Raw genomic sequence first — 23,349 nt, forward strand, 5'->3', positions numbered from 1 at the left:
TCCTTTGGGATCTCATGCTGCTGATGGCATGATTGGTACAGTAAATACTAAAAGCAAGAAGAAGTCTTCAAAGAATTCTTCGCCCATTATAACCTTACCAGATTCCCCGACAGGAGAATCTTCTCCTGAAATTTCCGCTGTAGAGTCATCTATGGCTAAATCAAAAAACGGTGGGAAAAAGAAAGGTAAGAAGAAGAGTAAAGCAGATAAGACTCCAAAGGAGAAAACAGAAAAGTCGGAAACCAATGACGAAAAGCGCAAACCTCGATATCCTTGTCTTATTTTTGAAGAGGATCATTTTACAAGAGATTGCCCCCATCGGGCCGAGGTTGTGAAAATCGTCAAAGGTTCCCCAACTCCTGCTGTTTTGAAAGATCCATTTCCAAAGCAGGAGAGTAAGATGATAGGTTCTTCCCTGGGTGCCACTGAAGAACCCATATTGATGATGTCTCATGTAAGGATTGCGACTCGATCACAAGATTATGGTAGTAAAAGTCCTGTTGATGGATCGAAAGAAGCAGAGTCTTCTCATTCAAATCCATCAACCTCAGCTCCCGGTTCCGATCCACTACAGATCGAGAAACCTAACCCTGACTTAGTAATCAAACCGCCCGCCAAGGGTGTACTTCGAAGGTCTGCTTTCAATCCACATGCGAGAGCGGCCCAGAATTACAACATTGTTGAGGATTTAGCTGTTTCACCCTCAGCAATGTCGGCTTTAGAATTGCTGTAATGATGCCCAGCACAGCTAAAATTACTTTTGCGGCTATAGGAGCTGTTGATGTTCAGGACCCGAATCTAATAATCTTTTATCTAGAAAATAGTACACCGCGTTTGCCTCATCAGATGGCTTTCCAAATCCCAGTGATAGTCAAAAACAGGCCTATTCATCGGACTGTAATTGATGAGGGAGCTTCCACGTGTATTATGTCGATACAGTGTTGGAGATCGCTTGGTTCTCCTTCACTAAATCAATCCCCGACAATTCTTAAGGCCTTTGATGGCTGTGGGTTCCATCCGTTTGGCATTCTACAGGATTTGCCTATAGGGTTTGAAGGAAAAACCGTTAACCTTCTTTTGTGTCGAAGTTGGTCTTACGTTATGACAACGGTCGTTTCATCGGTCTTCAGAGTAATAAAGTTTCCACATAATGGCAAGATCGTAACCATAGACCAGCTGGCTTACTTTTCATCCGACCCAGCCTCTTCAGAGAGTATCCAGCATGTCGGTAAAATGACTATCCCTTACAAGGATGTTGGTGTAGGATTAGTTAAAGATGTCGGTTTACTGGGAACTTTTCCTTTTCCTCCAATCAACGTCGTGTCTTCATTTGCATCTATTCATATGATTACTTCAGACACCATTATTTACGATGATCCTTGGATCGTTCCTTCTGAATCTGAGATAGACTCATTCGGTGATGCAATGCCTTTGAGTCCATATGAAATAGCCTATGAAGCCGTGCAGTCTTTTACCGACCCAAGTTCAACCAAAATCGACCAAATGAATGTGGTCCATGAGGAATCCCTTTTCGCGTCAACCTTAGAGTTAATAACGTTTCCCGAAGTTGTGTCATCTGACGAACAACTTTGTGAAGTCCTGTGCGTAGACGATTTACCATGGGAAGATCTCCATCATAGATCTTCGTTTTTACCTTAGGATGATCGTTTTGAAAACGATTTCTCATCAATCTTTACAGCTGAATATGTCAAAGACGCTCAAAGTCCAATGAAACATCCTGATTCATAGCTGAATTTGGGAAACATTTCTCGCACTATTCCCATTGACATTTCAGTGAAGTCTGGAATTGTTGAGCACATTTATATAGGTGCCTCATGTTCAGATGACAAAATTCAAACATACAAGGCCCTATTTCAAGAATTCCGCGACATGTTTGCCTAGTCTTACGAGGAAATGCCAGTAATTGATCCCGCCATTGTTGTCCATGAGATCAAGACTTACCCGGACGCTAAACCCGTCCGGCAACGTCTGCGTCAGATTCACCCACGAAAAGCGGCTGCGATTAAAGCAGAAGTTGAGAAGCTGTTGAAAGCAGGTTTCATTTATCCGATCCCATTAACGGATTGGGTATCGAATATTGTTCCGGTTAACAAAAAATAGGCAACAATAAGAATATGTATCGACTATAGGGATATCAATCGTGCTTGTCCCAAGGACAACTATCCAACACCCTATATCGATCAAATAATTGATGATTGTGCCGGCAGTGAAATATTTTCCTTTATGGACGCTTTTTCCGATTACAACCAAATCAATATTCTACCTGCCGATCAACCAAAAACGGCTTTCATTTGTCCATGGGGGACATTTTCTTATTGCAAATTACCTTTTTGGCTTAAGAATGCCGGAGCCACTTTTCAAAGGGCGATGTCTTATGCATTTCATGACATCAAGCACATTGTGCAACCGTATCTCGATGATTTGCCCGCTCACTCCTTACATCGAGCTGATCACCTTGTCCATTTATGAGCAATTTTTATGAGGTGTCGGCATTATCATATACGGTTGAACCCACATAAATGTGTCTTCTATATTGAAGTGGGACGATTGCTGGGATTTGTAGTTTCAAAAGCCGGCATCCGCGTCAATCCCTCGAAGGTAGAAGCTATCATCAAATTGCCTCCTCCTTCGAGTCTTCGCCAACTCCAAAGTTTGCAGGGGAAAGCAAACTTTTTACGCCGATTCATTCCTAACTACGCCGAGATTACCAAGGGTTTTACCCGGTTGTTGAAACAAAATGCTCAATTCTCTTGGGATGAGATAGCTCAGAAATATTTTGATGCGCTCAAGCACGCGTTGACCCATGCACCGTTGCTGCATCCTCCCAACTACAACCAGGATTACTTTTTGTACCTCGCCGCCGCTCATTCCACCATTGGAATGGTCTTAGTACAGGAAGATGAATTCAGAACGGAACATGTGATCTATTATCTTAGTAGGACGTTAAACCCCACTGAGCTCAAATATTCACATGTGGAGAAATTGGCCTTGGCAGCCGTTCAATCTGTCCAACGTTTTCGTCACTACATTCTTCTCCGTAAAACTACAGTCATTTCGGATTGCAACCCTATGATCTACATTTTGACTAAACAATTGCTAGGGGTCAAGTACTCTAAATGGATCGTTATCCTGCAGGAGTTTGACTTGGAATTTGAAAAGTCTAAGTCTAAGAAATCTTTAGTTTTTGCGGAGTTGATGTGTGATTTCCCGCGTGCTGACACAGAAACTGTGGCAGAGGAACCCGTTGCGGACGAATCTTTGTTTCTCATTAGCACTTTAGATCCGTGGTATGGGGATATAATTGTCTATCTCCAAACCCAATCCTTTCAGCCCGAAGTTTCAAAGTCGGAACGTCAGAAAATTCGATTCCAGTCCCAACAGTACAAAATTATTGGAGATACTCTTTATCGCCGTGGGGCGGACTTGGTTTTCCGTCGTTGCTTAACTCATGAGGAAGCTGAAAGGGTTTTGAATGACTGTCACTCTGGAGCGTGTGGCGGTCATATGTCTAGGTATGCCACAGCCCAAAAGATATTGCGCGCTGGCTAGTTCTGGCCGTCCTTGTTTAAAGACTGTATTATTGCGGTCCGGAAATGCCACAACTGTCAAGTGTTTGATCGCAAGATGCGCGCACCACCTGCTCCTCTCCACCCTATAATTGTCGTTGGTCCTTTTGCTACGTGGGGTATCGATTTTATTACATGTAACCCTCACTCGGCCGGGGGGCATGCGTATATCATCCTTGCGGTTGATTATTTTACTAAGTGTGTCGAGGCGATGCCTACATTCGAGGCAGACAACAAGACAGCTGCGATTTTCGTATTCAATCACATTATTGCTAGGTTTGGTGTCCCACAAGCGATAATCACTGACCATGGGCGCCATTTTCGAAACGTTATGCTGACAGAACTTACAGGCCAGCTTGGTTTGCGTAACGATAGCTCAACTCCTTATTATCCACAATCCAATGGCCTGGTTGAGTCTATCAACAAAGTTTTAGTTATCATGATCCGACGAATCATTGGTATTCATCGGTCGAATTGGCACAACATGTTATTTTCCGCGCTTTGGGGCTACCGAACCTCAGTGAAAACGTCAACAGGGTTCACTCCTGTGATTTTTGTATTCAATCACAGTATTGCTAGGTTTGGTGTCCCACAAGCGATAATCACTGACCATGGGTGCCATTTTCGAAACGTTATGATGACAGAACTTACAGGCCAGCTTGGTTTGCTTCACGATAGCTCAACTCCTTATTATCCACAAGCCAATGGCCTGGTTGAGTCTATCAACAAAGTTTTAGTTATCATGATCTGACGAATCATTGGTATTCATCGGTCGAATTGGCACAACATGTTATTTTCCGCGCTTTGGGCGTACCGAACCTCAGTGAAAACATCAACAGGGTTCACTCCTTTCCAACTAGTTTATGGTTTGGAAGCAGTGCTGCCCATTGAATGCAAAATCTCGTCACTTCAAATGGCTGTTGAATTACTTCCAGCTACTTCCGAAGAGGAGAAGCGTCTATTATACTTAGCTCAATTAGATGAGACTCGACGTGACGCTGCATTGGCAATCGAGACTCACGCAAAACGGATGAAAGCTCAGTATGATCGCAACGTGACCCCTCGAAACTTTTCGGAAGGAGACCTAGTGCTATTATATGATCAAGCTAACGATAAATTAGGTGCTGGAAATTTTTTTCCTATGTGGCATGGGCCCTACATTGTCAAGCGAAAGCTAGCAAAAGGGGCCTATGAGCTGGTAGATTTTGATGGGGACTCTTTGGGTAAACCCAGAAATGGACTTTACCTAAAGAGGTATTATGCTTAAATGATAGGTATGGAGATTTAGTTAGGTTAGATTTTTCTTTCTAGCTGGTGTGTTTGTTAGTATAGACAGTGTGCTTAGCTTAGAGAGTGTGTTTTTCGTCGTTATTCTGGCTTATCATGGTTTTACTCTTAATATTGCAGATGTCGACGCCTCTCCAAACGTACATTGGATTTGCTGATGGTGCTTGTCGTAGTACACGGAATATCTCTTCCGCAGCGTGGGTTATCTATTCGCCCTCTGACGAGTTAGCTTCTATGCATGGGGTGAGCCTCGGTCAAACAAAAAACAACATTGCAGAATACAGTGCAGTGATTGAATTATTGTCTGAATCTATTTCGTTTGGGATTCGGAGTTTGATAGTGAGGTTAGATTCTGAACTCGTTGTATTACAGCTTAATAGAGTATATGCCATTAGAAATCCAGTGTTATTAAGGTTATTTTTGAGAGTGTGCCTCTTGGAACGTGAGTTTGATTACATTGAATATCAGCATATTCCAAGGTCATTAAATACATTAGCAGATGCAATTGCTTCTCGAATGTTAGACAGACATTTGTGATAATCATACATGTAAATTTAAAAACATTTCATCACACATGTTTAACAAGATAAGCCTGTAATAATTATATATATAGATAGGAGTGTGTCAAAAAATACATCGTCTTCGATCATAGGTTGAAAAACACCTTATGATCGGCAAAAATGATAAGTACAAAAAACCAAAATGTCACATGTGTCTACAAAAGTGACCAGCCAGTCACTGGTGGTGTCTCTATACGACACCACTGCACGCGCTACCCTACACAGGAACCTCCTAAAAGGTCCTAGGACTGTGACCACATAGCGCTGATGTCTGATAGGGATATCATCTATAGTCGTCTCTGGTATGTCTGCCGTGAGACGCTCTAGGTCTTGTTCCAACTCGGCTAAGGTCTTTGCGGCCGCATCCTGTGGGGCCGGTGCTGGTGCAACTGGTACTCTCCTCTCGAAAAGCCGGAGATTGGCCGGACGCTGTGGGCCTACATCTGCATTTTGAAAATTTTCACTGTCAGTTTTGAGATGATATAAAAACAAAAAAAAGTAAATAATTTAAAAACTTGTGGAAAATGAAGTACCTGTGTCGTCCCACTGTTCTCCTGGTGGAAGAATCATGTCCGGATCTCCGCGAAAATCAACTCTGGCATACGGAAAATCCTGTATCGAGAAGACCTGGTTCTCTAACCAGTGAAAATACTCCGGTATAAATCGGACAACCTCCGTGCCCTCGTCAGGATGACGGGCCATCACCGCAACCCATCGCATCAACTTAGCCTCTCGGGGAGGCCCAACCTCAACAGTGAGCTACTGTGGGATCAGCATTGAAACCCTCTCTAGGGAAAAACTCACAACTAAGGGCCCATAACCAAAAGTCTTCAGTTGTCCGTTTTTGGTCCTAGTCAGTTGGCCCTTTAAGTTGGCCAACACAACATCGTACCAGTTGAAAATGGTGCCCTGATAGCAATCAATCGCCATCTGCATCTGGGATCTAGTGGCAATGTGCAAAGCGAAAGCCTCGCAAAGTCTGGTAACTGTAAAGGCAATTACCATAAGTTCAGGTCGGGATATCTTTTTGATATCTATCCCCTCATCCTAGTTTTGGTTATTACACCACTCTAGTCGGAGACTAGCAATGGACTGGCCACCCGCCCTAGTCCCGGACAGAGTCAATTGTTCGCCCCTTTTGGGCAAACCAGTGAGAAAGTAAATATCCGAGGGCTCTATCTCGAGCTGGTGCCCTCCGATGTAAAAGCACTGATCTTGAACGTTCCACCTTTCGACCAGCCACTCTAGAAAGCGCACCTGGGCCCTCATGCCAGGTATGGCCCAGTATTTGTAAAGACCGCATGCCTTCAAAGCATCAATGGAAGGTTGTGTTAGATACCTATACCAATAGGTTTCATATTTCATGATTGGCTGTGGAAGGTCCAAATTTGTTCTGCTTTGATGACTCAAAGATCACATATTTTCAAGAGAATTCAAATTATGCTTATAACTTGGTATGAGCTTCTAATTTTGATGGATGATTCAACAGCTTAATCTGGATCATTCCATGGTTTAAATTTGCAATTGTAGAATAGAGAAAGGAGTCTGTCCAAACTATTTAAACTTGGCAGACAAGTAGTTCAGGTAGAGAAGAAAAGGCTCCCAACAGCTTAATCTGGGACCTTGGAAGAGATAAGGGTAGAAGTAGATAGCAATTACAAAGAAAAAGCCAAAGAAAAGAAAAAGGCAAGTAAGGGTCTGCAAGTCCAAGTGCACCCTCTAAGAAGAAATAAAAAATGCTAGGCAAGTAGTTGGGTAAGTAGTTGGGGTTGCAGAAAGGTTATCTTTACCAGTGCAGATGTGTTAACTATGCCTATCAAGGCAAAGTCTATCAAGTGACAAGGTGTTCATCTTCATCAAGTTACATCAAGGAGCATGACTAACCTCCCTCCTCCCCCCTTTCTGTTTATTGCTAACATCCCCTTATCAGCTGAGATTCATGGAGGAAGATCATGGTTTCATAGTGGTTCTTGTTCATTCAAAAGCCACATTTCTTGTGTAAAAATCTTTTCATTTTGATCTACTCTCTAAACTAAGTGAGTTTCAAACAAACTTAGTGATATCCCCTTCATTTGCCTTCCTCATCCATATTAACATCTAATTCTACTATATAACTCCCCTATCATACCTTTCCCCTACTAGTATTAAACACCATGGTGTATAAATCCCAGCATTATCTACATATTCTCCTTTTGGCATTATAGCCAAATAAAGGTCTAAGGGGACTTCAGTCCATCTGGGACTGTGGTCAACCTTGTCTTGGATGTGCTCTAACCTCTGGTTATGAGCAGAAATCTCTCCCCTGAACCCTCACCGTCCCTCTGCTAAAAAACACACAAAACCCCTTTTCTTGTATAAACCCTTGCAAAAAACCGGAAAACCCAAAACACTACGAAAAACCCATTTTTCTATAGTCCTCCGCCCCAAATATTAAATTGAATATTATATTGTGCCAGCGGGACCCCCCCCCAACCTGCTCGATCCGTCGGAGGGCCCGCCAGCTGTCCGATCTCCACCGCCCAGATCTAAAGGTGGGCGGTCATTCTCACTCCCTGACCTGCCGACCTTTAGCGTCCGGGGAAAGTGGTTTTGGCCGTCCCGTACAGGGGACGCGTGGCAGGCGGTGGGGTTGTTCGGAGCCCCCCTCCCCGTTACCGCCTTTGCCCAAAGGTGGTGCGGGGAACCCGCTTACCGCCACCCCTGTTACCGCCCTCCCTCCTACGTCATCGGCACGTCACCCTGACGTCACCTCACCAGTGCCCGCCCCAGCGTCCCGTGGCCCTCCACGCGGACCTGCCACCGCATCCGCCCGCCACCATGTCCTGCCACCCTGGCAGACACCTCCGCTGCGACGTCACCTCCGTACCCGGGTCCCGCCATGACGTCATGCTGACGTCATCGGCAGAAAAGCGCCAAGTGCACACTTTTACCAAAATTAACGTTTTAAACGACTAAATAAGCCGTTTTCGGTCATTTTCATGCAAAAGAGAAATATCCGTTGCCAACAGCTGCCGCGAATTTTCTCAGCCAGCCATCAAATTCGACAATTCAACCGCTGAAAGTTCGGAATTCGACGGCACTAAGTCTCCACAGCCCGGCCCGCGAGCTTCCGAGTCGGTTTTTCCAGGTATTTTGCCAGTTTTCCCACTTTGCCCCTGCATTCCAATTATCTGTAAAAATCACCATTAAAGGACTGGTAAAACTACTTAATTCAGTTCTGCCTGATTACCTAAACTAAACCCAAGCAATCTGCACCATCCCTAAACCACAATTCGACATCAGAGATATCAGTCCGCGGGCTAAAACTGTAAAATTTCCCCCGAGGTGCTCGACATTGTTCCCTTTTGCCGAGTATAGGCCACCTGCATTCTTTATAAAAAGAAACATCAATATCTCTGCAACTTATCTATTAGCAATTCGCATCCCTGTGAATTTGCAGCAACTTACAAGCCTGCTTGCCTTTATTCACTAAAAGAGGACACCAGACAGTGTTTACAGTTCACCTGCTACTTAAGTCTTTATAGACTTGTCAAGCCAGTACCTCCACCTGCACAAATTCAGATTATAGCATGGCAGCCTCTGCATCCTCTTCCCTCAGTGTAGCTCCATTAAATCAAACCAACAAGGAGCTGGAGGCCTTGCCATTCATTGACAAGGATTGTCTCATTGAGGACTTTGAGGGAGACAGGGACTTCTTGAAGACCTTCACTCAACTAAGGGAAGATTATAAGGATGCGCATGGTACACATGGGATATGGGAGTCAAACCTGCCCTATTACTGTCTCCCAGCTGTGAATGTTTTCCCTGAAATCATTCACCTATGTGCTGAACACTATGATGTCCAGCACAGAGCTGTCAATACTCCATCAGGGAGGATCCTCTTCTATGTAAATGCTGACTCCATCAACAAGATGTTACAGTTTGATCAGACAGAGTTGCTGATCCCGTTCTCCACAACTTATTTGCTGGAAACGGGTGATAAAATGACCAGTGAGGAGCTGCAAAAGGTCACCCGGAACTTCATGATACCTGAATGCCAGCCTACAGGGCCACCTCCCTATCTGAGGGAGCATTTCGATGATATAGGCAGGCTATTACTAGACATGATAGCCTATGTATTGGGATACCAAAACAGTGATCATGTGGATAAATCCATGCTAGTGTTGCTGTCTGTTTACAGCCCGCGTCAACCCCCTGCCCGAAAGTATAACTTTGCTAAGTTTATAGCCAATAAGATTCATGATCAATTAAGCAAAGTGGACAGACAGGGGGTCTTCAGATACTCAGCTTACATCTACCATCTGTTCATGTTTCATCATTCTGAAGCCTTCCCATGCTACATCAGAAGGCTGGATAATAAAGGGGAGAGAAGATCTGTCATCTTCTGGACCTCAGTTTATCATAAAGTCACAAATTCACCCTATACCTACTGTGAATTTGTTGACCAGTTTGTGTACCCAGTCTCTTGCATGCTGATGAGGTCCCCTCCACCTAGAATATCTAATGAGATTAAGAAAGCTATGCAGCTATCTAAGAAGTACAAAATAGGTGACTGGTACCTATATGAACACCATACTGTGTTCAGAGTATATGGTTGTGAGCTCTGTCCATACAGGCTCCCCAAGTATGTACCTATGAGATTATTTGCCTTGGAGTATTACAGGCAATTAATTCAGTCAGACCTCACCCATTTCCACAGCTCCAAGAAAAAGGCCCACCTTAATTTCAAAAATGAGTTGGGCCCCTTCATTATGAACAAGAAGGAAGGATGGGAATCTGCAGACTTGATCCTCAAAGACAAATATAAGTTGTCCTATAGTTTTCGATGGGTCCCTTATGACCCTCAAGGTTTCATCACTGCTAGGAGAAATAAGTACAGACTCCTAGGTATTAAGCACTGCCACTACCCACACATAGAAAAGTATGCCAACTTGCAAGAATGGCAGCTGGACACTCTAGTGGAGAGTTTAACTGAAGAAGAAAGAATGCTTAAAAACATGAAAGAGCTTGAGAAGACTATTGACCTGGACTATGTGCAGCAGGTACCTTTCAGGCCGCCTCACTCAGTGGGATAAGGGACCTCAATGACAAGGACAACACCACAGGCACCCTCTACATCGGCAGCAGCAGTGGATAAAGGCAAAGGCATAATGGATGCAGAACATGAAACACTGAAAGAGAAGGAAGCCCCTTCAACTGAACAGCAAACTAAGCAGCAAAATGAGCTGCAGAGGGAGGAACAAACAGAGCAGCTGAAAGATCAAACTCCTCCTCCACAAACTGAGACTCCTACAGCACCTATTTTGCAAACCCCAGCCCATGAGGAGAGGGGTTCTAAAAGAGAAAGAGAAGAGTCCACTCCTATTAGTGGACCTTCCCATCAGCCAGAGGCCAAAAGACAAAGGGAAGATTCCCCTGAGGTGGAAGACATTACTGAGGATGTCTTAAACAGCACAGGAAAGGACAGGGAGGGAAGCCAACATACAGGGACAAGCTCCTTTCAGCAGGAGCAGACTTTACAGCTTGGTTTGGAGGTGTCATCCTCATCTCAGCAAAGCCAGAAGCCTAAAGGCACTAAGGCTTCTTTTAAAAAGATCAAGGCAGCAAATGAGTTATTAAGGGCTGAGGTTTACAAACAGTTCATAGATGCTACACTAGCCCAGCAGGAAAGATTGATGTCGGTCTATGACTTCAAGGAAGAAAAAATGATATTCAGCCATTTCAAACCCAAGGGGCCACAGCCAATGACAACTGCAGATTTCATCAAAACAAGGGTGGAGGTCCTAGCTAAAGACATACATCCTATGGACCAGATTGAACTCCACAAGCAGACTGGGGAGATGGTCTATGCCACATTGGTAGAGAAGGCCACACTGGCCCATGAGCTGAAAGATTCCTTGAAGAACACAAACACTCAGCTAGATTTTGAGAGGATGTCCTCTAAGGCCAAGGACAATAGAATAAAGTCTCTTGAGGAGATTATTATTGATCTAGGGCATGATCCTAGTGATCCAACAGGTATAAAGGCCCTCATAAAGAAGAAAGATGATGATCTGAATGCAATGAAGAAGAGGTTGGGGCTGTTACCTACAGAACACCCTCAGACAGCAGAACTACAAAAAGAAAAACAGCTTAATGAACAACTTGACCTCCTTCTACAGCAAGATCATAGGATCAAAGAATTGGAGAAAGAGCTGGAAGGAACGCTACAAGACAAACAGGGAGAATCTACACTCCAGGCTCCTCCAACAGCTTCAACAACAGCAACAACTTCAGGGGCAACAGTGGCCCCTACAACAGAAGCAGCAGGCACAACAGCAGCTCCAGATGCCCACCCAAGTGTAGAAGAATTGACCAAGGCTGTCAAGGCAATGGAGCTCCAGGCAGATGAGATAAAGAAAGCAAAGGACAAATTGGCAGAGATAGATGCCAAGTATGACAAATCAAAGGTAACTATAGCAGAACAGGGCAGAGAAATTAAGGCCCTAAAGGATAAAATAAAGGCCCTGGAAAAGGAGCTCAATCTGGAAAGTACCATGGCCGACATCAAAAGAATTTTGTGGGGTAAGATTACCCAAGCTATCACCAAACAATGGAAATCCATCAAAACAATCCATGAGTACATGGATTTAATTGGCCAAGCACAGACAGAAATCCAGAGGGCCAAAACAGTGCTGGGAAACAGACCTGAGCAGGCAAACCAACTGATAGATTTTTTGAACAGGCAAGACAAAGAGGAGCTGGCAGCCATTGGCATCGTCAACAGAACAGAGGCCATCCTCACAACTAAAAAGGTGCTAACTCTCAGAAGTTATGTACAGACTGTAGAAAGAAAATGCTATGAAATACAGGCTGAGGTGGAGGAGTATAAACTCAAAATGGGAATGCTGCAAGCAAGGGGATTGCCTGGCCTGCTGAACAGCACAGGGAAATTGATTACCAGAGATCAAGTCACCAACAGGATGGCTACTTACATTGAAAATCAAATCATTGCATCTGGCAGTACTCCTGAGGAAACAGGGCCTCCAACAGGACAGAGCTTGTACACTAAACTTGAAGGCCTATTCTTCATTGAAAGTGAGGCAAATCATTTGTTTGAATCTCCTCCTAACTTTTGGCGGTATACAGAGGCCGATGAGACTCTAATAAAAATTCGGAGACATCAAATGCCTAAGGAGGACTGGTGGCAGGCCATGCTCCAAATTTTGCCACGATAGCTTCAAGTCATTCGGCCACTGACAGCTCCAGGTCACCAGAAGACAGACAGCAAAAAGGTTAGCGTTTAAAGAGCGGCCAAAAAGTGACTCATCACATAGACAATGATGGCTAGCCAAGTTTTGAACAGCGCGTCTCCAACCGACTCCAATTGCCACCAAGTCAACAGTCTCTGACCATTTTTGACAGCTAAGGGACTAAAAGTTATTACAACATTTACTCTTTCAGCTGCTGCACTCCAGCAGTTGGTAGGACATTTATGGAGCATTTACTCTTCATTCAGATATTTTCTAATGTAAATTTGTATATATACCCCCCTTAGTAACGCATAAGGGGTTGGAAAATTTTACTCTGAGGCATGTATACTCTGTACTTTCAGAAAAGTTTAATACAAAGAGCAATTCTAGCTCAGTGACTTCCTAGAACTTTGGTGTCTTGTTGATAATCTAAGTGCTGTTGCAGAACCCCTGTGTTGTTTGGTGGAATGATATGTTTTCTTTAAACTCTGTTCTGTTTCCCTGTATTATTTCATTTTCACGTTTTCATCATATCTAGCGATAAAGAAAAAGAATAGTTCAGGACATGTTTCTTCACACCCTGTGCTCAATCTTATATTGCTGCAAATGTTTTCTTCAGGATTAAAACAGACATGAATTCTTAAATGCTCATGTTATATTTAATTCCATATTGTGAAAGTTATCTAGAAATTCTTCAATGCTTCCAGGTAACAATTGCTTTCTTTCATATCAGATTACAGAAAGATTCTTAATTGCCTTTCTTATCCTGACCATATCACACCCAAACTCAATTCCAAAGCATTGTTTCCCAGACAATTATCCTGCTCTGCAGTTTTCATTACTGTATCAACACAGCACACCAAACCAAAGGACCACTGACTCCATTGCCCAATGTTATATAAGATTTGGTAAGAGCATACAAGTTTAGACTGAGCCTTTTCCAACCAAACAATTAAACCAAAGTTGAATTTCACAACTAGCCTAAAAACCAATAGAACAGAAACAATCATTAAGAGAGAGCCCTCTCTGATCACAGCTTGGCTAGAAGCTGTAATCCAAAGATTGGTTAGTGGTTACCCCGGCCGTATTCCCTTGGGAGTCACAGGGAACAACCTGGGTGTTAACATAAATGGCGACTCCACTGGGGACTTCTTAGGATTTTTCAGTTACTATCTATCTTCCAAAGCTACCATCAAGCCTGAAACCAGCCAAGAGGCCTTAGAAACTGTTTCTGTACCACAGTGACAGCTTTAGGGAAGAGCTAGTTAGGGAATCTTCATCTTAGCCTTGAAACATATATAGCCATTCCAAAATCTTCATCCAGTCCCTGCATATATAAAAACTTCCTATAAAAGTCCTGAAAAACAGTTAGAAACTGGCTCCTAAGAAAAATCCTCGACATACTAGGGCTAATCCTGACCCCAATCCACCCATGATTGTTGATAATCCAAACACTATTCCAAGAAACATCAGGAAGCAACAAAAGCAGGACCAGCCTGCTATTTTGACCTCAGTTGCAGATTTTCCCAACCTCTCTACTCCACTTAAAGTCCTCTTTAGGTCTGTTCCAAGTCCTCCTAGTTCACCATCCACATCTCAAAGTTCTCCTCCCTCATCCTCATTCACTGCACATATCCCCTTCAACCATCATTCAGGTTCAGCTTCACCTGTTACCCCTGTGGTACCCGTTGTTCCTATTATCCCAGCAGGCCCTATAAATACACACAACCCACTAAATATGGCAAATAGATATGCACCATTGTGGCTACCTGCTAATCCACCAGCTCTACCCCAGGATTACCAAACCAAAATCACATATTTTGACTCCACTGGCCCTTACTCTGCCATCCAACATGCTAAGAGGATGCAAGACCATTTTGAAAACTATGAGATAGATGATGACAGTGTGAGGATGAGAATCTTTGTCCAAAGCCTGACAGGTGATGTTAGAACCTGGTTCAGGTCAATTGCTGCAAATACTATCACGACCCCTGATGAGCTTTATCAGGCCTTTACTACCAGATGGGAGAAGAAGAAAGATCCCCTGCACATACTTGGTGAATATGAAACAATCAAGATAGGCCCTCAAGAGACTGTTCTAGAGTATTGTGCTAGATTCAACAATGTGTACAATGCAATACCACAAAACTTGAGACCCCCCCCTGATTTGGCCTTGTACAAATTCCCTGATCGATTTGATTCTGACATAGCATTTCAGTTGAGGGAAAGAGAACCTGAAACCCTTGAAGATGCTCAAAAGGCTGCTGTCACAGTGGAAGCAAACTTGATTGCCAAGAGAAACAGGGCAAGATTAGAAAAGAGAAGTATATACAAAGAAGAACCTACAGCCTTTGATCAAAAACTTGATGCCATACTCAATAGCATGAAGAGACTAGGTGACAGGGTGGAATCAGTTGAAAGAAAAGCATCATGGGAAGCTCCACAAAATAACCCTCCTAGAAATCCAAATTTTAGGAGGAACCCAAATACAAACAATGGCAGGGCTAATGCTGATCCGGAAATCAGGCCCCCATTCCAAGAAAATTATGCTGAAACCTCCACTTCGGCCGAGCCCAATGAAGATCCTTAGATTAATTTAATAGGGCTGGATGGTGAAATTCAAGTTTTCCTAACACAAGAAGATCATGAGGATGAAGAAATCAAATTGTTCCACACTAAATCGGGGGAATCCTTTGACTTTAAACAAGGCTATGACACTGCTGTTTATGAAGTCCATAAACAGTACAAGCTAAGGAGCAGAACTGTGAATGTCAACCAACCTGAAAAGAAAAAGGATAATCAGCAGCCTGAAAGAGTTATAGTCACACCACCTAGTGACAAACTAAATTCACCTACAGAAGAAGTGATTGTTGAAGAAATCACTGAGCCACTGCCCTTAAGACAGCAGTCTCTGGACACTTCGTCTTCTCACCCTAATTTAAATGTTGCTCCTCAAGAGATGAGTAAAAGGGATAAATCTCAAAGTCAAGACAAAAATCTAGAAGGAGACTTAATGAGCAAGGAAAGAATTGTCACCTACAACCCCAAGACCCAATCTGACAAACCTTTTGATCTAGAAGCAGAAATTGGCAAAATAAAAATAGCAATTCCTCTCTTGGAATTAGCCAAGCATCACAGCTATAAATTGCAAATCAACAGGTCCCTTCAACTCACTAGCAACAAAGATGATGTCAATGTACTGGATGACACCCCAGAACTCCTGTTTGGCCCAGAAGTGGATGGAAAAACAGTAGTCACAGGGGTACTGCCTTTTTATGTCAGTTTACATATTCATGACAAAATACTACATAATGCAATGTTTGACTCAGGTGCCTCCCACAACCTCATGCCAAAAGCAGTCATGGAAAGACTAAATTTGGATATAACAAGACCATACAAGGACCTGTTCTCTTTTGACTCAAGCCAAGTCAAGTGTTTAGGCCTCATAAAAGATTTATGTGTGTCTTTGGTTCAATACCCTAACAAAACAATTTTAATGGATGTTGTAGTTGCTGATATCCCACCTAAGTATGGGATGCTGTTGTCAAGGTCATGGGGAGCCAAACTCCAAGGCTCCCTACAGCTAGACATGTCTTATGCAACTATCTCTGTTTTTGGACAACCAAAAAGACTATACAGGGAAACACTCATGAAATACATGGTCAGCAGTGAGGAAAAGCCTCAAAACTTTCCCATATATGCTGTCCACTCTGACATAGACTCATATATTCTCTTCAGTGATAACACAAGTCTCTCAAAAAATGATATTGGGACTAAAACACTCATACAAGAAGAAAACATTAATGAAGGAAGTACCATCCATGAAACTTCAATCAAACATACACTAGACATTGCTCCTGCTCTAGTTGTGAAAGATTTTCAATCAAATGATGAAACTGTCCTAGAATACAAGCTAGAGAATAAACCCCAACTCCTACTTACATTACCATCTCATGAAAAGATCATCAAATCTCCGTCCCAACAAGATATCCTATGGTTCCTCGAATTTGATGGTTCAGTTAACAAATTAGGAGCAGGAGCTGGAGTTTGGATACATAATAAAGAAAACAACCATGCAGAAGGCAGGGCTTATAGATTAAACTTCAGGTGCACCAATAACATGGCAGAGTATGAAGCCCTTCTACTAGGTCTGAAGCTAGTAAAGTCATTACAAGCTGCTAGGGTTTCAATCATGGGAGATTCTGACCTGGTCATTCAACAAGTGAAAGGAAACTTTGTCACCAATGACAAAAGGTTGAGGTCCTATAGGTCTGCTGTGACTGAGATACTAAAAACCTTCTCTGAATCCCAAATCACCAAAATTTCCAGAACCCACAATCTCCATGCACATAGTTTGGCAACATTTGCTAGCACTTGCAAATTGCCACTGGAACCCAACAACCGTTTTACAGCTGAAATTAAACACAGACCCTCTGTTCCAAACAATGTCAAAGATTGGCAAGTATTTGAGGATGATATGCAAATAAACAATTTTTTAACTTTACAACAAGAATTTGTAGGATTAAATATTGACACTGACAGAGCAAGTCAATCACAAATACTTGACAGAGCAAGTCAATCACAACTTCAGTTACAACAGGTTGTTCACCCAATATCACCTAGAACAACAAAACAAATGCTAAACCCAACCATTTTCAACAAAGAGAACATTCAGCAAATCCAATCAATCAATTGTGAAGAAATGACCAATGTTGAGGCTGAGATCATAGAGCTGAAAGACAACTTTTTACCCACTGGCTTAGCTCCTTTGGAAGACATTTTTGATTCAAATGATGTTCCCAGCAAGCCAAAAATGCAGCCCATCAACAATGCCATAGAAGAGTGCAACATTGGGACTGTGGAAAAGCCCAAGATAATTAAACTGTCTGCTTCTTTACCTCCTGACCAAAAGCCAAAATACATTGACCTCTTTAAAGAATTCCAAGATGTTTTTGCTTGGAGTTATGAGGACCTGAAGTCCTATGACACCTCTGTTATCCAACATACTATCCCTCTTAAGCCTGATCAAAAGCCCTTTAAACAAAAACTGAGGAGAATCAATCCTATGCTTCTCCCAGCAATGGAACAAGAAGTACAGAAGATGTTTAAGGCAGGCATCATAGCACCAATCAGATTCTCTGAATGGATCTCCAACTTGGTCCCTACAAGAAAGAAGATCGGTGAAATTAGGCTGTGTGTGGACTTAAGGAATCTGAACCAAGTATCCCTCAAAGACAACTACCCCTTACCCAAGATGGATCACATTCTTCAAAGGGTGGTAGGGGCCTCAAGAATCTCACTGCTAGATGGATTCTCAGGTTTCAATCAAATCCTGGTACACCCTGATGACCAAGACAAAACAGCATTCACCACCCCATGGGGAACCTTCAAATATGTGAAAATGCCTTTTGGATTAAAAAATGCAGGGGCCACATTTCAAAGAGCCATGGATATTGCTTTTTCCAAAGAGATTCATGACTTCTTAGTTATCTACCTAGATGACCTTACACCTTTCTCAAAATCAGACCAAGAACATCTAAAGCATTTGAGGCAGATCTTCCTAAAATGCAAAAAATATGGAATTTCTCTGAATCCCAAGAAATCCCTGTTTGGTTTAGAGGAAGGCAAGCTCTTAGGACACATCATCTCAAAAGATGGCATTAGAATAGACCCAGACTGAATACAAGCTATCCTGCAAATGCCTCACCCAAGGAATGTCAAAGAATTACAAGGGTTCTTGGGAAAAATTAATTTCTTGAGAAGGTTTATCCCAAATCTAGCAGAGCTAACCAGATTATTAAACAACATGCTGAAAAAGGATTCAAAAGTAAAGTGGACTGTGGAAGCCAATCAAGCATTTGAAGGTATAAAATTGGCCCTCACCCAAACCCTAGTCTTAACCAACCCTCAGTTTGACAGAGAATTTATTATTTTCTCTTTTGCTTCCCAGCATACTATTGCTGCTGTTTTGTTACAAAAAGATGACCAAGGAAATGAGAAGCCAATTGCTTTCTTTAGCAAAGCTCTCAGGGATGCGCCTTTAAAGTATCAAATCATGAAAAAACAAGCTTATGCTTTAGTCAAAGCAATCAAAGACTTTAGGATTTATATCCTTTACTCCCATGTGAAAGCATATGTGCCAAGTCCTATTGTCAAAGACATTCTCACCCAAGAAAACTTAGAAGGCAGAAGAGGAAAATGGATAGCCAGTATCTTGGAATTTGACATTGAGATAAAACCTACAAAACTAATAAAAGGGCAAGGCTTGGCCAAATTAATGACAGAAACAAATTTTCAAGCCTTAGACATCAATCAGCTGGACAGTGAAACAGAGATGGCGACTCCAAAGATCAATGTAGCCTTTGTACAATCTCCTTGGTACTCTGATATCTGTTATGTCTTACAAAACCTGTGTGCTCCCCCAGGACTGTCCAAAACTAAGTGTAGGTTCTTAAAAATGAAAACATCAAAATTTTGTGTAATGGATGGCAATTTGCTTTGGAAAAACCATGAAGGTATATTATTGCACTGCTTAATTGAAAATGAAACTAACAATATCATGCAAGACTTTCATGCAGGTGACTGTGGTGGACACTTATACTGGAAGTCCACTGTGGACAAAATACTGAGGGCTGGTTACTACTGGCCCACCATGTTCTCTGATGTCAAGAAATTCACAACCTCATGTCACAAATGCCAAGTGTTTGAGGGCAAAAGACAATTGCTGCCACTTCCCTTAAGGCCCATCGCAACGGAAAGACCTTTTCAACAATGGGGCTTGGATTTCATTGGGGAAATTCATCCCTCATCTTCAGGACAACACCGATGGATTCTGACAGCCACAGACTACTTCACCAAGTGGATTGAAGCTGCCCCATGTAGGCAAGCAAATGATTCAATAATCATTCAGTTCTTGGAAAACAACATACTTGCTAGATTTGGCTGCCCTGATAAGATAATTACAGACAATGCTGCTGCTTTCAGATCCAAAAAGATGGTGAATTTCTGCCACAAATTTCACATTATCCTGGGTCATTCTACTGCATACTATCCCCAAGGAAATGGCCTTGCTGAATCATCAAACAAAAGCCTGGTAAACATCATAAAGAAGGTGTTGGAAGAAAATAAAAAGAATTGGCATAAGAAGTTAGTCAATGCCTTATGGGCAGATAGACTGACAACCGAAAGATCAATTGGGACCAGCCCTTATGAGTTGGTTTATGGACTAGAAGCCAAATTTCCCTCATCACTAGGAGTGCCTGTTATGAAACTTCTTCAAGAAAGCCAAGCTGAACCAAATGATATGCTAAGAAGGATAAATCAAATCATATGCCTGCAGCAAACCAGAGATCAAGTTTTCAGCAGAGCTCAGGTATTACAACAAAAATTAAAGAAGGCCTTTGACAGAAGAACCAAAGCAGAAGATTTTAATATTGGTGATAAAGTCCTCAAGTTGGATGCAAGAAGAGAAGAGAAAGGAAAACATGGAAAATTTGACTCCCTTTGGAGGGGACCATTTGCTGTCCAAGCAGTACAAGGTAATAATACATATTTTCTCAAAATTCTAAATGAAGCTGACTTGGATGAAGGTCCTGTCAATGGCAGGATGCTGAAGCACTATTTTGACTATTTCCCATGAGTGCAACCTAGTTGCCCTTGTATATATGCCGATGTACATATTGTTTTCTGTTTAGATTGTAAAATGCAGTTTTCCAAGCTAATTGACTGACCAGCAAAAGATAAATAGAAGCAGAGGTCTAACAAGAAGAGAAGCACAAGATTTGGCACTTCAAAACAGCAAACTTCAAAAATGATTTGGGCAGCCATGGACCAAGGCAACCTGACCTGCTGTTCTTGGTCTTTCAAGAGAAAAACCATCCCCATGTGGAGCCACTGTTAGATACCTATACCAATAGGTTTCATATTTCATGATTGGCTGTGGAAGGTCCAAATTTGTTCTGCTTTGATGACTCAAAGATCACATATTTTCAAGAGAATTCAAATTATGCTTATAACTTGGTATGAGCTTCTAATTTTGATGGATGATTCAACAGCTTAATCTGGATCATTCCATGGTTTAAATTTGCAGTTGTAGAATAGAGAAAGGAGTCTGTCCAAACTATTTAAACTTGGCAGACAAGTAGTTCAGGTAGAGAAGAAAAGGCTCCCAACAGCTTAATCTGGGACCTTGGAAGAGATAAGGGTAGAAGTAGATAGCAATTACAAAGAAAAAGCCAAAGAAAAGAAAAAGGCAAGTAAGGGTCTGCAAGTCCAAGTGCACCCTCTAAGAAGAAATAAAAAATGCTAGGCAAGTAGTTGGGTAAGTAGTTGGGGTTGCAGAAAGGTTATCTTTACCAGTGCAGATGTGTTAACTATGCCTATCAAGGCAAAGTCTATCAAGTGAGAAGGTGTTCATCTTCATCAAGTTACATCAAGGAGCATGACTAACCTCCCTCCTCCCCCCTTTCTGTTTATTGCTAACATCCCCTTATCAGCTGAGATTCATGGAGGAACATCATGGTTTCATAGTGGTTCTTGTTCATTCAAAAGCCACATTTCTTGTGTAAAAATCTTTTCATTTTGATCTACTCTCTAAACTAAGTGAGTTTCAAACAAACTTAGTGATATCCCCTTCATTTGCCTTCCTCATCCATATTAACATCTAATTCTACTATATAACTCCCCTATCATACCTTTCCCCAACTAGTATTAAACACCATGGTGTATAAATCCCAACATTATCTACATATTCTCCTTTTGGCATTATAGCCAAATAAAGGTCTAAGGGGACTTCAGTCCATCTGGGACTGTGGTCAACCTTGTCTTGGATGTGCTCTAACCTCTGGTTATGAGCAGAAATCTCTCCCCTCAACCCTCACCGTCCCTCTGCTAAAAAACACACAAAACCCCTTTTCTTGTATAAACCCTTGCAAAAAACCCGGAAAACCCAAAACACTACGAAAAACCCATTTTTCTATAGTCCTCCGCCCCAAATATTAAATTGAATATTATATTGTGCCAGCGGGACCCCCCCCCAACCTGCTCGATCCGTCGGAGGGCCCGCCAGCCGTCCGATCTCCACCGCCCAGATCTAAAGGTGGGCGGTCATTCTCACTCCCTGACCTGCCGACCTTTAGCGTCCGGGGAAAGTGGTTTTGGCCGTCCCGTACAGGGGACGCGTGGCAGGCGGTGGGGTTGTTCGGAGCCCCCCTCCCCGTTACCGCCTTTGCCCAAAGGTGGTGCGGGGAACCCGCTTACCGCCACCCCTGTTACCGCCCTCCCTCCTACGTCATTGGCACGTCACCCTGACGTCACCTCACCAGTGCCCGCCCCAGCGTCCCGTGGCCCTCCACGCGGACCTGCCACCGCATCCGCCCGCCACCATGTCCTGCCACCCTGGCAGACACCTCCGCTGCCACGTCACCTCCGTACCCGGGTCCCGCCATGACGTCATGTTGACGTCATCGGCGGAAAAGCGCCAAGTGCACACTTTTACCAAAATTAACGTTTTAAACGACTAAATAAGCCGTTTTCGGTCATTTTCATGCAAAAGAGAAATATCCGTTGCCAACAGCTGCCGCGAATTTTCTCAGCCAGCCATCAAATTCGACGATTTAACCGCTGAAAGTTCGGAATTCGACGGCACTAAGTCTCCACAGCCCGGCCCGCGAGCTTCCGAGTCGGTTTTTCCAGGTATTTTGCCAGTTTTCCCACTTTGCCCCTGCATTCCAATTATCTGTAAAAATCACCATTAAAGGACTGGTAAAACTACTTAATTCAGTTCTGCCTGATTACCTAAACTAAACCCAAGCAATCTGCACCATCCCTAAACCACAATTCGACATCGGAGCGATCAGTCCGCGGGCTAAAACTGTAAAATTGCCCCCGAGGTGCTCGACATTGTTCCCTTTTGCCGAGTACAGGCCACCTGCATTCTTTATAAAAAGAAACATCAATATCTCTGCAACTTATCTATTAGCAATTCGCATCCCTGTGAATTTGCAGCAACTTACAAGCCTGCTTGCCTTTATTCACTAAAAGAGGACACCAGACGGTGTTTACAGTTCACCTGCTACTTAAGTCTTTATAGACTTGTCAAGCCAGTACCTCCACCTGCACAAATTCAGATTATAGCATGGCAGCCTCTGCATCCTCTTCCCTCAGTGTAGCTCCATTAAATCAAACCAACAAGGAGCTGGAGGCCTTGCCATTCATTGACAAGGATTATCTCATTGAGGACTTTGAGGGAGACAGGGACTTCTTGAAGACCTTCACTCAACTAAGGGAAGATTATAAGGATGGGCATGGTACACATGGGATATGGGAGTCAAACCTGCCCTATTACTGTCTCCCAGCTGTGAATGTTTTCCCTGAAATGGAGTCCAGCACAGAGCTGTCAATACTCCATCAGGGAGGATCCTCTTCTATGTAAATGCTGACTCCATCAACAAGATGTTACAGTTTGATCAGACAGAGTTGCTGATCCCGTTCTCCACAACTTATTTGCTGGAAACGGGTGATAAGATGACCAGTGAGGAGCTGCAAAAGGTCACCCGGAACTTCATGAGACCTGAATGCCAGCCTACAGGGCCACCTCCCTATCTGAGGGAGCATTTCGATGATATAGGCAGGCTATTACTAGACATGATAGCCTATGTATTGGGATACCAAAACAGTGAGCAT

The sequence above is a fragment of the Pinus tabuliformis genome, chromosome 7 (assembly GCF_031772625.1).
Source record: "Pinus tabuliformis cultivar Carrire ecotype Pingquan chromosome 7, CPIR1, whole genome shotgun sequence".
Lineage (NCBI taxonomy): Eukaryota > Viridiplantae > Streptophyta > Pinopsida > Pinales > Pinaceae > Pinus > Pinus tabuliformis.